Raw genomic sequence first — 17,645 nt, 5'->3', positions numbered from 1 at the left:
TCAATTGAAGTCTGTTGCGTTTGCAGTAAAATCATGTGCAGTTATTATGAGCAAGACAACATTGAATATTGGCTTCAATTTGGTTTTCCATACAAAGCGTTCCATTACAAAGGGAACCCGTTATTTTTGTCAATTTCTCGTTTTGAAACATGATACTGTAACCCCTCAATAACTCTTCAAAATCTCAAATGGCGAGTGACTAGCTACTAGGCTTGGGCGGTATACCGTATATAATTTGAATATTTGTAGATACTTTTTTAATTAATACCTGCAGTCAACTTGTGCAATACGTTAGGAGATAAAGCAGATTGCGTTGTTAATTTCACCTGTCACATTATTTTACATTACGAAGCTTCCTGTAGTTCCCCAGAACAGTCGAGCCAGTCACGTGTTTGTTTGTAAATAGCACAACGGGAGAAAGCAGGAGCTGGTGAGTCCATAACGTTCTATATCTTTCGGCGAGTCTCTGTTGTGCGGCGCACATGAAGTTACTTGTATGCAATTCACTACTAAATGTTTTCCATTGGCTATCTTATAATGGCTTTCTGCCAGAAGTCAAAGTGCTTTGGATGAGTTATCTGTACAGTTGCCATTTTTTCCCTGTGCTTCCTACTAGGTTTTTTCCCCCTCCTCTGTTCTTCTCCCCTCTGCTCCATGTACACATGCTGCTCTTCCTTCAGAAAAGCATTTATCACAACTTTGTTCATTTGCACAATTTCTCTCGTTCACTTTCACTTGTAAAATGTCCACACTCACCGAAAATGACATTCGGTAGTTACTAGCTATGCTTGTATAACTGAATTAGCTGGATTTGCCACCACATGGACAGACTTCATCAGTGCATTTGTGTGTGGAGCATGCCGTCCATTGAGTCAAGCAATGCCCACATTATTCTGACGTAAAAAATAATGTGAATGTCAATGCATAATACCATTGGATAGGCCTATTAAAAAATGCATTATTCTTAAAGTGGTAATGCATACTTTTCTGCATACATTTTGGGGGGAGTTTTTTTACTATAGGCTATTACAACAATTAAATATAAAATGTAGGTCCTTGAAAATGATAAGTGCTTGGAAAACTCCTTGAATTTGACTTGCCAATGTCTGTATGAACCCTGTATAGGCTACTCGCGCATCCCGCAAATGAAAGATAAAATCTCCTGCTATTGAAATTACGCACGCATCATTCGCTTTCCTGTCAGATCTTGACCTGGGCCAGTAAGTTTAATGACTTTACTTACATGTTTTAATAAGACAAAAATATTTGATAAAATGTGAAAAGTCCGGACTGGGCTTAATGGGTACAGTGTACCCTTTATGCCCATGGGTGTTCCAAATAAGCCCATCTCTTAAATAATACATCCTAATTCATTTCCACATGTTCAAAACTTACAAACTTAAATTTCTTATGTAAAATGTGATTATTTTAATAACTTTAGGGAAGATTAATATTAACGGATCATTACTATTCATCATGAAAGTAGCACTCACAACAGGGGGGTGTCCAATCGTATCAACAGAGATCAATATGGACTTAGACTTTTGTTCTTGCCGACCAGTACACACCTGATTCAACTAATCATAGACTTTAATCAAGACATGATTAGTTGAATCAGGTGTCTTATTGCTTGGTTAGAACACAAACATACATCCACACTGGCCCTCTGTTGATAAGAAGCCATGCAACAAAGACCATAACACACACAACTTCCAATGAATTATTGAAAGCTAACTCACATTTGCTGTACTGCTATTCTAATTACTTCAACTTGTCTTCCTAAAGCCTATCTGAAGACAGTTTCAAATATCCCTCTCTGTGTTTAGGTGGTGGACCAAAAAACGGAATCACCTGGGAGAATGAAAGACGACAACATGACAATGCCCCCAACCAAAAGTGCATGAGTAGTCACCAAATAGTAATCTTCTTGTCCCTCAGTTGTTTGCATTTTTATCCACCACTTGTAGGTCTTTCTATCCCTGATATCCCTCAACCCTGATCTTCTTCTTCTCTCTCCCGCCATCAACGACTACCTGTCCACTCCAAACGTCTTGGAGAGAGTACAGAGGTTTCTAATTGTTCCTAATCTTGGTAAAGGCACCATGGCTAGATGCACAGTATGCATTAACTGTAGTTTTTGTGTTACTTAAATCTGAACAAAAAAACATGTATGCTCATGTTCATTGAATATTTGGGACACTATCCCCATGTGTTTCAATGTAAACTGGGCTTAATAGGAGCATACTGGGCTTAATTTAATTGGCACAAGTTATTTATGGGGAAAAAGACAGAATAGCAAAGTCTACCCATAAAATATTTGGTAAATATACACTATAGACTACAATATTATGCAAAGCTAGTATTTATCATATTGAACAATTTTGTTTTATTGTCAATTACATTCTGTATAGAGGGAGTGCTTTTTGTGTTATGTGTACCCATTAAGCTCACCTAAGATAAATGTCAAATTTACAAAAATGGTATCTATGTATAACAATGCAAGGTTCATTTAACAGTAAAATAAGACAAAATCCATTTTTAAAATGTAGGCTGTGAATGCATGAAATCTATTATCTTGTTGTAGTTCACCAAGTTATGCTGCTACTGTGAGACTGACATGCAGGCACGACTGCTAGCATGAAAAGCACATTTTCAAATTGGACAAGAAATAGTCATGAATGCTCATGAAATATACTATCATGTGCATATATCAGCACATACCTCTCTTAATTTTAGATAATGTATGATCACTTATCTGAGAAGGTACTAAAGAATTTCAGAAAAATATGTATCTGAGGGTGGCCTCAACACCAAAGTTTTTTTGCAGCTTTGAAATTGGCCACTAGCGGGAACTGACACATAATTGTCAATAACTTAATAATACATTTTTATAAAAGTGTGATTTTGAGTGCTAAAACAAACAAAAAACGGGGGAAATCACAGTCCTTCTCATCACTTTTTTTCCATGGTATCAAGTATCGTTTTTTCAAATTCTGCCCTCTAGAGGATTGCAAAAAATAACATATGGCACTTTGAAATTTGCAAAAAATACATTTTGCACTTTATTTGAAGTCTCTTTTCTTTGCAGTAAATCTATTCAAATCAATGCAATAGCACAAGGGCATGTTCATTTAAAGGATGGCTAGTCATGATTAGCCTGGTTCTGTATGGAATGCAGGCACATTATGGGACATTGGGCGGCAGGTAGCTTAGTGGTTAAGAGCGTTGTGCCAGTAACCGAAAGGTCGCTGGTTCTAATCCCCGAGCCGACTAGGTGAAAAATCTGTCGATGTGCCCTTGAGCAAGGCACTTAACCCTAATTGGTCCTGTAAGTCGCTCTGGATAAGAGTGTCTGCTAAATGACTAAAATGTAAATGACAGGTCATTATCAATTATTTAAAAAATATATATGTACAAAATTGCTGCTTTATAAATTCTACCCAGGGCTCTATGCTAACTATTTTTACATGGAGCACGTGTGTACCTAAAAGTTGGAAAATGTAGGCGCACATAGGGCTGTTATGGTGACTGTATAACTGACACACCGGCGGTTACGAGTCCTGACGGCAGTCAAATTGAACGTGACTGTTTAGTCACGGTAATTAGGCTTCTGTTTGCTGCTCTGATGCTGCTGATGGTCATTAGTAGCCTACCAAACTTGCTAACTGTCTGGCACTCAGCACTCTATTGTCCCTCTAAATCACTCTGACATTAATGCAAAATCTAATCAAACACTTCATGAGAGTCCATGAGCTCATGTTGCGCAACATTTCTATAGGCTATGCAATTGCTTGAGGAAAGAGTGATGGCCTCTATTGAAAAGAGGAGGATCCAATCAGCTTTCTATAGGCTAGGCCTACTATAATTATTTCTCAACTTTACTCATATTAAGCACATTGCTCCTCTTTATGTCTGGAGTATAGCCTACCTGGCTGGCATGAAAATGAACCACGAGAGAAGCATCCTCCATTTGCTATTTATGTGCATAGATGACATTTCTTTGCCTGCTGCCCCCGTTTCGAGACAGGTGCATGATAATGGTCCATTCTAAATCAAACAAATTTGTGGACAGGTGTCTTTTATACAGGTAACAAGCTGAGATTAGAAGCACTCCCTTTAAGAGTGTGCCCCTAATCTCAGCTCGTTACCTGTATAAAAGACACCTGGGAGCCAGAAATCTTTCTGATTGAGAGGGGGTCAAATACTTATTTCCCTCATTAAAATGCAAATCAATTTATAACATTTTTGACATACGTTTTTCTGGATTTATTTGTTATTATTCTGTCTCTCACTGTTCAAATAAACCTACCATTAAAATTATAGACTGATCATTTCTTTGTCAGTGGGCAAACGTACAAAATCAGCAGGGGATCAAATACTTTTTCCCCTCACTGTATGGCATAGTCAGATCAGGGCCTAACATAAGGACAACTCAGAGTATGCTATTCTGTTCTTCTGAAATAACATTTTCTTCATTTAATGTTTCCTTAAACCTGTCGATTGTGATGGTGTAGGCTATATTACATGGATTTATTAGACTTTTAAAAATGTAGATGTTCCAAAACTTCTGCATCAGTGGCTTGTAGGCTATGCATGGAAGCCAGGACATGCTAAATGTGTTTGTTAATTAACGGATTTGGCTTAGTTTTAGATTAAGCATTAAGAAATGCTTGAGGCCATGACTGAATTCAAACGTGAGTTGGTTTTGGGGTATGGTTTGATGTGGGCGTCTCATGTGTGTTTGCAGGTTGGAAGAGTTAGCCAAATTATTTCGCCAATTAGCTTCAGCCGGCTGGTGTGTGACCGTGGCAAAGTCGAGTTGACTTTGGATAGCCAATCTCCGGGGCTAGTTGGGACTGTCAATAAATTACAAAATGTTCATGAAATGAAAAAAACATTAATAAAATTGCCACCAGCCAATTGTCCAGGAGGACAAAAAAAAGCATGCTTCCCATTCGCCATTAAAGTGCAGAGGCAACTAGGCAGGCTTCAGCACATCACACACCACTTTGCAATGAGCTGGAGGCAGTATGCATTTTGAAAACATATACTTACTTGTTTGAAACCTGAACGTTTTACTACATATTATGAGGCATGTCTTACCTTACTTCAAAGTAGCCTAGCCAAAAATCAAACCAAACGTGCAGGCAATTATTTTATAAAGACTTCCATAGTCTAGTTAGATCTCCCCACTTTCTAACTGATATTTTCATGTCTGTCACATGAAACCGCTCACAATTTTGTTTCCCCGCTAATTGTTTTATGGAACGAACATTCGCACATAGCTGCACTTATAATGTGAACGAATAGTTTATCAACACTTTTTATTAAACATTCGGTTGTATGAGCCTCATTGCTTTTATGGATATAGCCTAGGCCTATTGGTTGAATGAATTTGGGATCTATCATAGCACTGTCCCAGAGTCTTTTTGGAAGTGGCTATTTCTTTCTCGCACAGAACGACAAGCTGACCAATAGAATAGGTAAACTTTTATACTATGGGGGATAGTAGATTAACATAGGCTAGTGATTTTGCTGTTAGTTACTCGTCTCGTTGGCTGAGGAAAAATAAATGTGGACAGTTATAACATAAGCACCTTTATAATAATAATAAAGCATTCCATGCATCCTCACATTTGCGGACTAACATTTTTACGCATGTTACAGCCTTATTCTAAAATTAATAAAATAAAAAATAATCTAATCAATCTACACACAATACCCCATAATGACAAAGTGAAAAAAGCTTGACATTTCTGCAAATATCTTATTTACATAAGTATTGCTATTAGACTCGAAATTGAGCTATAATTTCCATTGATCATCCTTGAGATGTTTCTACAACTTGATTGGAGTCCACCTGTGGTAAATTCAATTGATTGGACATGATTTGGAATGGAACAAACCCGTCTATAGAAAAGGTCCCACAGTTGACAGTGCAGGTCAGAGCAAAAACCAAGCCATGGGGTTGATGTAATTGTCTGTAGAGTTCCGAGACTGGATTGTGTTGAGGCACAAATCTGGGGAAGGGTACCAAAACGTTTCTGCAGCATTGAAGGTCCCCAAGAACACAGTGGCCTCCATCATTCTTAAATGAAGACGTTTGGAACCACCAAGACTCTTCCTAGAGCTGGCCGCCCGGCCAAACTGAGCAATCGTGGGGAGAAGGGCCTTGGTCAGGGAGGTGACCAAGAACCCGATGGTCACTCTGACAGAGCTCCAGAGTTCCTTTGTGGAGATGGGAGAATCTTCCAGAAGGACAACCATCTCTGCAGCACTCTACCAATCAGGCCTTTATGGTAGAGTGGCCAGACGGAAGCCACTCCTCAGTAAAAAGGCACGACAGCCCGCTTGGAGTTTGCCTTAAAGGCACCTAAAGATTCTCAGACCATGAGAAACAAGATTCTCTGGTCTGATGAAACCAAGATTAAACTCTTTGGCCTGAATGCCAAGCGTCACGTCTGGAGTAAACTTGGCACCATCCTTATGGTGAAGCATGTGGTGGCAGCATCATGCTGTGGGATGTTTTCAACAGCAGGGACTGGGAAACTAGTCAGGATCGAGGGAAAGATGAATGGAGCAAAGTACAGAGAGATCCTTGATGAACACTCAGGACCTCAGACTGGGGTGAAGGTTCACCTTTCAACAGGACAACGCCCCTAAGCACACAGCCAAGACAACACAGGAGTGGCTTTGGGACAAGTCTCTGAATGTCGTTGAGTGGCCTAGCCAGAGCCCGGACTTGAACCCGATCGAACATCTCTGGAGAGACCTGGAAATAGCTGTGCACCGACGCTCCCCATCCAAACTGACAAGAGTTTGAGAGGATCTGCAGAGAAGAATGGGAGAAACTCCCCAAATACAGGTGTGCCAAGCTTATAGCGTCATACCCAAGAAGACTAGAAGCTGTAATCGCTGCCAAAGGTGCTTCAACAAAGTACTGAGTAAAGGGTCTGAATACTTATGTAAATGTGATAACGTTTTTTTTTTAATATACATTTGCAAACATTTCTAAAAACCTGTTTTTGCTTTGTCATTATGGGGTATTGTGTGTAGACTGATGAGAAAAATAAAATAAAAACAGTTCATCCATTTTAGAATAAGCCTGTAACGTAACAAAATGTGGAAAAAGTAAAAGGCGTCTGAACACTTTCCGAATACACTGTATGTAAGATAGCCTACTATTCCTAATGTGATGATTAGATAGTCATAATTTAGGATAATAACATAACGCAATCACTGTTCGCAAAAAAAACTGTTCAATGCAGCACGCAGCAGCTTGGAGTAGGCCTAGGCTATAGGCGATATCAGATAGGAGAAGATACAGTGGGGAAAAAAAGTATTTAGTCAGCCACCAATTGTGCAAGTTCTCCCACTTAAAAAGATGAGAGAGGCCTGTAATTTTCATCATAGGTACACGTCAACGATGACAGACAAAATTTAAAAAAAAAATCCCAGAAAATCACATTGTAGGATTTTTCATGAATTTATTTGCATATTATGGTGGAAAATAAGTATTTGGTCAATAACAAAAGTTTCTCAATACTTTGTTATATACCCTTTGTTGGCAATGACACAGGTCAAACGTTTTCTGTAAGTCTTCACAAGGTTTTCACACACTGTTGCTGGTATTTTGGCCCATTCCTCCATGCAGATCTCCTCTAGAGCAGTGATATTTTGGGGCTGTCGCTGGGCAACACGGACTTTCAACTCCCTCCAAAGATTTTCTATGGGGTTGAGATCTGGAGACTGGCTAGGCCACTCCAGGACCTTGAAATGCTTCTTACGAAGCCACTCCTTCGTTGCCCGGGCGGTGTGTTTGGGATCATTGTCATGCTGAAAGACCCAGCCACGTTTCATCTTCAATGCCCTTGCTGATGGAAGGAGGTTTTCACTCAAAATCTCACGATACATGGCCCCATTCATTCTTTCCTTTACACGGATCAGTCGTCCTGGTCCCTTTGCAGAAAAACAGCCCCAAAGCATGATGTTTCCACCCCCATGCTTCACAGTAGGTATGGTGTTCTTTGGATGCAACTCGGCATTCTTTGTCCTCCAAACACGACGAGTTGAGTTTTTACCAAAAAGTTATATTTTGGTTTCATCTGACCATATGACATTCTCCCAATCCTCTTCTGGATCATCCAAATGCACTCTAGCAAACTTCAGACGGGCCTGGACATGTACTGGCTTAAGCAGGGGGACACGTCTTGCACTGCAGGATTTGAGTCCCTGGCGGCGTAGTGTGTTACTGATGGTAGGCTTTGTTACTTTGGTCCAAGCTCTCTGCAGGTCATTCACTAGGTCCCCCCGTGTGGTTCTGGGATTTTTGCTCACCGTTCTTGTGATCATTTTGACCCCACGGGGTGAGATCTTGCGTGGAGCCCCAGATCGAGGGGAGATTATCAGTGGTCTTGTATGTCTTCCATTTCCTAATAATTGCTCCCACAGTTGATTTCTTCAAACCAATCTGCTTACCTATTGCAGATTCAGTCTTCCCAGCCTGGTGCAGGTCTACAATTTTGTTTCTGGTGTCCTTTGACAGCTCTTTGGTCTTGGCCATAGTGGAGTTTGGAGTGTGACTGTTTGAGGTTGTGGACAGGTGTCTTTTATACTGATAACAAGTTCAAACAGGTGCCATTAATACAGGTAACGAGTGGAGGACAGAGGAGCCTCTTAAAGAAGAAGTTACAGGTCTGTGAGAGCCAGAAATCTTGCTTGTTTGTAGGTGACCAAATACTTATTTTCCACCATAATTTGCAAATAAATTCATTAAAAATCCTACAATGTGATTTTCTGGATTTCTTTTCTCAATTTGTCTGTCATAGTTGACGTGTACCTATGATGAAAATTACAGGCCTCTCTCATCTTTTTAAGTGGGAGAACTTGCACAATTGGTGGCTGACTAAATACTTTTTTTCCCCACTGTATATAGGCTTTCTCTGCACAGGAAAATGTTGGCCTGTTATTAAAACAGATTTTACTTCACTTTATTTGACTGGAGACATTAGTAGAATATTTTTAATACAACAACATTTTTAGGGTAGCCTACTCTGCTGATACTGACAGACAAATAAATAAACTTTGTGTGATCCATATATTAGGCCTACAAAAAGGGGAGAAACAAATACAATATGACATCCATCTAATCTGGAGGAGTAAATTATTGTCCAAAAACAAGAAAACGTGGCACTGACCCAATGATAAAGACAGTGAATATGTACACTCACCGGGGATATGGCCAATGTTCTCCGCTGGAGACATTAAGGTGAGATTTATCTTTACAGCAATAGCCATTTGTTTTCCAAATAGTTTTTCTACGACTATTTTCAAATATTGCGATATGCCTGGCTGGGTCTCTGCTTTTCACTGACAGTCGCAACTCAATAATCATCTATTTGGTATTTGCCACGCACTCTGCCCATATTGCGGGCCCTTTCGACTGTAGGCTTCGCGATTTTGAAACAATACACCAGTTATTATTTTTTTAAGAAGCTAATGATCCTCTGTGGCCAAATCATGCTTTCTGGTATAGTAGCCTATTTTGAATTATTTTATTTATTTATGTGTAGAAAGGAGTAAGCTAATTAGGCTATAGAATTTTGGCAATTTACTTCACTTTAGGGAAAGCTTAGCTTCCCCTAACCTTATGGATGCGCTGCTTATGTATTCTAACATCTTCAAATTGCTCATCGGAATTCGGTAAGAGTGTCACATGCTGTTGCATCCGAGTTGCATGTTCTGTTAAGATAAATTACCATAAACTACATGTGATTTCTGTCATTCTGAGAACCGTGGGTGGACGCCCTAATCAGGCTATGCAACCAATGTATATCGATCCGAGAAACCCCAACACACACACTTTCCCACATACGCTGCTGCTAGTCACTTTACCCCTACCTACAGTGCCTTCAGAAAGTATTCACACCCCTTTACTTTTTCCACATTTTGTTGTGTTACAGCCTGAATTTAAAATGGATTAAATTGACATTTTTGGTCACTGGCCTACACACAATACCCCATCATGTCATAGTGGAATTATGTTTTTCAGCATTTTTACTAATTAACTAAAAATGAAAACCTGAAATGTCTTGAGTCAATAAGCATTAAACTCCTTTGTTATTGCAAGCCTAAAGTTCAGGAGTAAAAATGTACTTAACAAGTCACATAAGTTGGATGGACTCACTTTGTGTGCAATAATAGTGTTTAACATGATTTTTGAACGACTACTTCATCTCTGTACCCCACACATACAATAATTTGTAAGGTCTCTCAGTCGAGCAGTGAATTTCAAACACAGATTTAACCACAAAGACCAGGGAGGTTTTCCAGTGCCTCGCAAAGAAGGGCACCTATTGGTAGATGGGTAAAAAATAAAAAAAGCAGACATTGAATATCCCTTTGAGCATGGTGAAGTTATTAATTACACTTTGGATGGTGTATCAATACACCCAGTACCTACTAAGATACAAGCGTCCTTCCTAACTCAGTTGCCGGAGAGGAAGGAAACCGCTTATGGATTTCACCATGAGGCCAATGGTGACTTTAAAACAGTTAAGAGTTTAATGGCTGTGATAGGAGAAAACTGAGGATGGATTAACAACATTGTAGTTACTTTACAATACTAACCTAATTGACAGAGTGAAAAGAAGGAAGCCTGTACAGAATACAAAGTATTCCAAAATATGCATCTGTTTTCAACAAGGCACTAAAGTAATACTGCAAAAAAACGTGGCAACACAATTAACTTTTTGTCCTGTTATGTTTGGGGCAAATCCAATACAACACATTAGAGTACCACTCTCCATATTTTCAAGCATAGTGGTGGCTGCATCATGTTATGGACTGGGTACCTGTAATCATTAAGGACTGGGGAGTTTTTCAGAATAAAAAATAAACGGAATGGAGCTAAACACAGGCAATATCCTAAAGGAAAACCTAGTTCAGTCTGCTTTCCACCAATACTGGAAAATGAATTCACCTTTCAGCAGGCCAATAACCTAAAACACAAGGCCAAATCTACACTGGAGTTACTTACTAAGAAGACCGTGAATTTTCCTGAGTGGCAGAGTTTTCACTTAAAGGGGAATTTCACCCTGGCTCTGCCACAGCATATAGTCATTGCTATATTAACAACATTATGTTTTTATCACAAACATCACAATTATCCAAACAGCAAGCTAGAACCAGTGTTGCCAACTTAGCGACTTTGTCGCTATATTTAGCGAGTATTAAGACCCCTCTTGCGACACATAAAAAAAAAAATTGACTAGCGACAAATCTAGTGACTTTTTCTGGTGTTATTGGAGACTTTTGGAGACTCTGACGTGAAAGCACGTATCGTTCTTACTCTTCTCAACGAGCAGCGGGTGCTGCCGTGGGCCCCACCCCCGTCCCAAAGCACTCACAGGCGGCCCAGTTCTCGCGCTGCAGTCAGAGCAGGAGATGTTCACCCCTCCGCGTCCAGACTGCAAATGAATCGCGCATGCGGGAAGCAGCCGCTGGCTGATCCCGCCCTGGCTTACATTCAGGGCGGGATGAAAATGTAAAATGTTCTTTGTCTAAAATAAATCACTGCACAAAAATAAATTACTGCATTTGACTCACACAGCCTCAGTCACATTCACCTCGTCCACTGTGTGTGTGCCTCTCTGTGACATAAGCTAAACATCTAGCTGGCTAGCTCATCATGTCTCAGTCTAAACTGTACACTCAAAAATACAGAAAGGAGTGGGAATCAAACCCTGAATTTAAAGGCTGGTTGAAGCCGTTTATTGGAGATGATACACGGGCATACTGCCTGTATTGTAAGGCTGATTTCTACGCCAAACTTAGTGATGTAAAAAAACTATTTACAAGCTGACGGCTAAGATAGCTCAATTTACAGTAAGCATGGTATAAACATGAATAGAGTAGTATTTGTATAATTTGTGTTATGGGGTTACAGGTGGTTAGAGGTAGCCTGAGGACCACAAAGTACCTTCCAGACTATGTAATCAATTTAGTGTACCCTTCTTATCTTTTTGTAAAACGGGAGTCATTCCACAGTCCCCTGCTGAAAAATACCCCAAAGCGGGGGCATGATGGAGCGGACACACTGTGCGGTTATGGAGCACAACAAGATTGTGGGACAGAAACCAGCAAGGGACACTGAAAGACTACAACCGTAATGCAGATTATCAAAACACAATACAAAGACGTCTACAAAATTCCCCTGCAAGGGGCTACTATTGACAAGAATGATCTTGCACTCCCTAGTGGCGCAGCAGTCTAAGGCACTGCATCACTACAGTCGGGTTCGATCCCAGGCTGTGTCATAACCGGCCATGACCGGGAGTCCCATAGGGCGGCGCACAATTGGCCCAGTGTCATGAGGGTTTGGCCAGGGGGGGCTTTACTTGGCTCATCGCGCTCTAGCGACTCCTTCTGGCGTGCCAGGCGCCTGCAGGCTGACTGCGGTCGTCAGTTGAGCGGTGTTTCCTCCGACACATTGCTGCAGCTGGCTTCTGGGTTAAGCGGGGGGGTGTTAAGGGCGGTTTGGCGGGTCATACAGTGTGCATCCTTGTTGATATGTAAGTACATATTTCATATCTTTCAGGTGTTTATGTCTGAAGATGCACTCTGTGACGATAATGTCATATTTACAGTTATGCTAATTAGTAGTTTATACTGCGAGCTAGCTATTGTGAGCTGGCTAGCTCTGGTTTGGTTGTCATATCATTTCGGACATTTAACCCTGTATTTGTAAAGGATAATGTCCCTCAGTGCGTTGTTTATATGCCCTGTAATTGTATAGGTGTATGGTACATCATTATATGGGTATTCCATTGTATTTCACTGTTTAGAGGTATTCAAGTTCATTGTGCAGTTGTAGCCCTGTACTGAAGATGATGGTGCTATGCTTTGTAGTACACGTGTGGCTGCATCCCTTTGATCTCAAATTAGTGCAGTCACAGTCATGTTGTATTGCTCTGTCTGGTCCTGTATAGCATTAAGTCATCATAGTCATGTTATAGCCATGCATATTGTTTATAAGAGATGTGAATTGGAGATTGTATTCTGTCAGTATGAAAAAAAAAAAAAAGTATGCACTCACTACCTAACTGTAAATCGCTCTGGATTAGAGCGTCTGCTAAATGACTAAAATGTAAATGTAAATATTTCCGAGGACGCATGACTCGACCTTCGCCACTCTCGAGCCCGTTGGGGAGTTGCAGCGATGAGACAAGATCGTAATTGGATATCACGAAATTGGGGAGAAAAAAGGGGGTAAAATACAACAACAAAAATGATTATAATATGAATGGTCTGGGGGAGGTTTACAGACAGTACTTTGAGATGAGGAAGGGGGTTTCGGTTATGCTTAGACAGTAAATGTATTGTTGTGTATGAGAGCGATTGAGGTGCCATTTCTCCCATACACAACACTTGATACAGTGTAAGGACTGCCTTCCTAAGACTTTTCACACCTTCTTTATCGTCTCTAAACAATACCCTAGCCGGTCCCATTCGGTTGATACCTTTACCAACAAAAGGTGTGTTGCCCTACGTCCCTTCCACAGAAAGTGTAAAATGCTAAGACCACAACCATGTCTTTCCAGGAGACGTGCAGTACCAGCAAATCTTCTGCAAGAGGACCAAACAGTTGGTGGTTAAGAAGCCCTACGCCACTTTCGGCAGAGTCTTATCCAGCTGGCCGTTCACCGCAAACAGGACAAGTCCATCACCATAAGCGCAAAGAGTCTCAGCTTCCCCAGCCCACCACTGCCAGTGTACCGGAGCCGGATAAAGGACTATGGCTGCGTTTACACAGGGAGCCCAATTCTGATATTTATTTCTCACCAATTGGTCTTTTGACAAATCAGATCAGTTCTGAAAAAGATCTGATGTGATTAAGATCAATTAGTGGAAGAAATATCATAATTGGGCTGCCTGTGTAAACACAGCTAATTATAAGAATCAGGTGTGCTAGATTAGGGTTGGAGTGAAAACCTACAGGACGGTCTCCAGGAACAGGGCTGGAGAGCCCTGATTTAGAACCACCATAAAATAAATATGGATATTTTCTATCAATCTTTGAAAGTTTTCTGCCCTTATGGATTTACAGAATATATTTATATAAGCTGTACAGGGCTCTGTAGCATCAAACAGATGCTAGACATTCAGATATCGAAAGGATGTTTGTTTGTTTATTTGTCAAAATCTAAAATACTGTAGAGTGTACACTATTTAATGATAACTCAAGAGAACTGGGTATTCAACAATGTTATATGGTAAAAGTAACATACAAAAAAAAGAGTATGAACAGTGTAGTACAGTTCAGTGTCCGAGTGTGTCTCAGGTGTGGAGACACACATGCGCAGAGAACTGTAGTTACAGATTGTTACACCAGAAAATGTGATTTCCCCAAAGATTTTAGCCGACATCTTGTCTGTTTCAAGTCTTCTCTCATTGATCGAGACAGGTGGGTGTCCACCCAAATGTGCTGCATGTCATGATGACAGAGACCTGTCTCAATCAATGAGTGAGAAGACTTGAAATAGATACGATGGCGGCGCATATATTGTTGGATTACTTCGAGGAATTTTTATTTTAATAACGGAGCACTTTCTAAACTCAAACTGAGCCCCTGCAACTGGACACTGACATTTTATGAGACTCAAATCAAATTTGATTGGTCGCATACACATATTTAGCTGATGTTATTGCGGGTGTAGCGAAATGCTTGTGTTCCTAGCTCCAACAGTGCAGTAATATCTAACAATTCACACAAATCTAAAAGTAAAAAAATGTAATTAAGAAATATAGGAATATTAGAACAAGCAATGTCAGAGTCCGGAGTGTGTGTGTGTGTATATATACATACATACACACACACATACACACAGTACCAGTCAAAAGTTTGGACACACAACATATGTGGGAACTCCTTCAAGACTTTTGGAAAAGCATTCCTCATGAAGCTGGTTGAGAGAAAGGGTGGCTATTTGAAGAATCTCAAATATAACATATTTTGATTTGTTTAACACTTTTTTGGTTACTACATGATTCCATGTGTTATTTCATAGTTTTGATGTCTTCACTATTATTATACAATGTAGTAAATACTAAAAATAAAGAAAAACCCTTGAATGAGTAGGTGTTCTAAAACCGGTAGTGTATATATTTTTAAAAGGCACCCTATCTGACCACCTTGTCCTGAACACAGGAGTTCCACAAGGTTGTGTCATGTCACCTCTCCTGTTCTCCATATACACTAATGAAATTGCATGCAACAACTGCGACCTCATCAAATATCCGGACGACATGGCTCTGGTTGCATACTTGGAGGGCAAGTCTAGCTCAAGCTACTCCCAGTTCATTGACTGCCTTGTAACGTGGATTGACAATAGCTTCCTTGACCTCCATTTTACCAAGACTAAAGAACTGTAGCTTGGAGGTAAGCTGGGGAACAACGGAAGTCCCTCTTTCGAGCATGTCACCATGAAAGGCTGGGACTTGGAACACGTCACATTTTAAATACTTTGGGACAATTTAAGACCACAAACTTAACTTCCAGGAAAACAATTACCTCATTAACAAAAAGGCAAGTCAGTGTCTCTTCCTACTTTGGAAGCTAATAAGTAAATGCAAGCAAACACACACACTGATCATGGTGTACACTTGATTGAGAGTGTTCTCATTTTCAACATTTCTTCCTGGTATGGGACTTTCTCACTCAGGAACAGGAGTAACCTGGCATAATTTGTCAATCAGGCCAGCAAAACAGCGGGCAGGAAACAGCCACAACTCCAAGAAGTGTACACAGAACATCACAAGGAAAGCACTCCAGGTCTTCAACGACAACACCCACCCACTGCACGCATCCTTCCAAATGCAGTGACAATCCTGAATAAGACTCTGATGAACTGACATGTACATGTTTAGTGTGTGTAATGTGTATGTTTAATGTCTGCTTTTATCCTTTTACTGTAAGCCAGAGCGCCTAAGACACTTTTCCATTCTGTGCAAACTTAATGGACAATCAAGTTCTCTTATCTTAAATAATATGCCAGTATAGCCTTGGGATAGAATAGCCCTACAATAATCAGACGTTTCAGGTTACTGCATGACAATGACAATGGTGGAAGACATACTGGGACACAGATTGGATTCGTTCCATTCATTATTATATAAACATGTAGTGAAACACTTCACAATAGCATTAATTAGGATATGGTGCTTGCACAGAACGACATCAGCTATAACGTTTTCTATAATTTGGACCATTCATTGGATTGGTGAGGTAGGCTATAACCTAATAACCTAACGTTAGCCTAATTTACAACCTAATTGCTAAATATTTTCTAGACAATATTAATGAGTTTGATTGTGAGATTAGTATTTGACAACCTAATATTTAGGCAATCATAAACTAATATTGCATGAGAGATAGATGAGATAGGGCCATTTAAACCAATGTAGCAGTGCCAAATCGAGGCCTATCCTCGGTCAGACAGCACTGGTTAACTCTGTTTAACTATCTACAGTAGCTAGTTAGCTACTGCTACCACTGGACGTTGACAATAGTTGGCATTACATCATGACCTGTAAGTAAGGATCTGTATAATGCGATATGTTTTTGAAATGATGTAGGAGTTGTGATAATATACCTCAGTAGATCGATGGTAACATTATGCAAAAAAAAATACGACAGATCACCCTTCCTCCAAACAAATGGCTGCATTTCGCAAATAACGGTGTCTAGTTAGCTAGCTGGATGCTAACGTGAGCCAACATCGAGTTGGTCTGCTAGCTAATTAGCTAGCTAGGATGAACAAATCTAATACGAAATTACACAGACAGACGTACACAATACGGTTATTTAGCGACATAAAGTAGCTAAATTACATGTATTCCGTAATTATTCATGGTTATTAATATTCTCAACTTACCCTTTTGTCTTTTATAAACACTACTCAACAGTTCTCTTTGTCTGCAAAAAATGGCTATCAAGATAAGTCAGGCACATATCCCCCTTGAGCTCCACGGTGTCGAACGAAACACAAAAACGTACGCGGGCCCTTTTCAATGTCATTCCGAATGGTCTTTCTAATACCTAAGACAATGTATATTTTAAATAAAAACTCTAAAATGATACATAAAAGTGAGAAACCCGGTTCTTTCTCTTGGCCGACACTTCTCTTCGGCCGTGGTGGTCGTTCCTGTTCCTGACAGCCAATACCGTCGCTAAGCAAAGCCGAGAAAAGAAGGGGCGTTCAGTGTGGATTGCAGGCGGGTAGAGAATGGCAACATGGAACTCCAATGGGGAAAGCAGGACGAGAGCGAGCTTCTGATGGTGGATACTGTAGGGAAAGTCCATGCCTGTGGCCCAGCATGACAGACACTGCATATCGCCTGTGGGCAGGCATGACAGGCACTGCATATCGCCAATGACAGCAGAGTAGGAAATCAAGTAGTGGCCTGTTGGCATTTACTTGGAAACGTGGAGAGGCCCCGCGTGTCTCGGTTGATTCGTGTCAATTTGCTCGAGGCAAACAGCAGGTTATATTGGAGGGGCCTGGGAGTGATCATTTCAGTAGCTAATGGGAGACTGGGTTGCTCTCTGCCTGAAAGGTTATTCTGTTGTGATAGTTCCACCCGCC

At 40.4% G+C, this 17,645-nt stretch overlaps 1 protein-coding gene across 1 annotated transcript in view; it reads right to left on the bottom strand.

The window, feature by feature from the left end:
• socs5b (suppressor of cytokine signaling 5b) overlaps positions 1 to 17,401 on the bottom strand; it is a 43,604-nt gene extending 26,203 nt beyond the window's left edge. The window contains exon 1 of the mRNA XM_041867157.2: positions 16,935 to 17,401. The gene's annotated coding sequence lies outside the window, so the exon portion shown is untranslated. The remainder of the gene's footprint in view (positions 1 to 16,934) is intronic.
• Positions 17,402 to 17,645: the final 244 nt, after the last annotated feature.

Source organism: Coregonus clupeaformis, chromosome 37 (genome assembly GCF_020615455.1).
Source record: "Coregonus clupeaformis isolate EN_2021a chromosome 37, ASM2061545v1, whole genome shotgun sequence".
Taxonomy (NCBI): Eukaryota; Metazoa; Chordata; class Actinopteri; order Salmoniformes; family Salmonidae; genus Coregonus; species Coregonus clupeaformis.
This window is presented reverse-complemented; position numbering and strand designations above follow the sequence as displayed.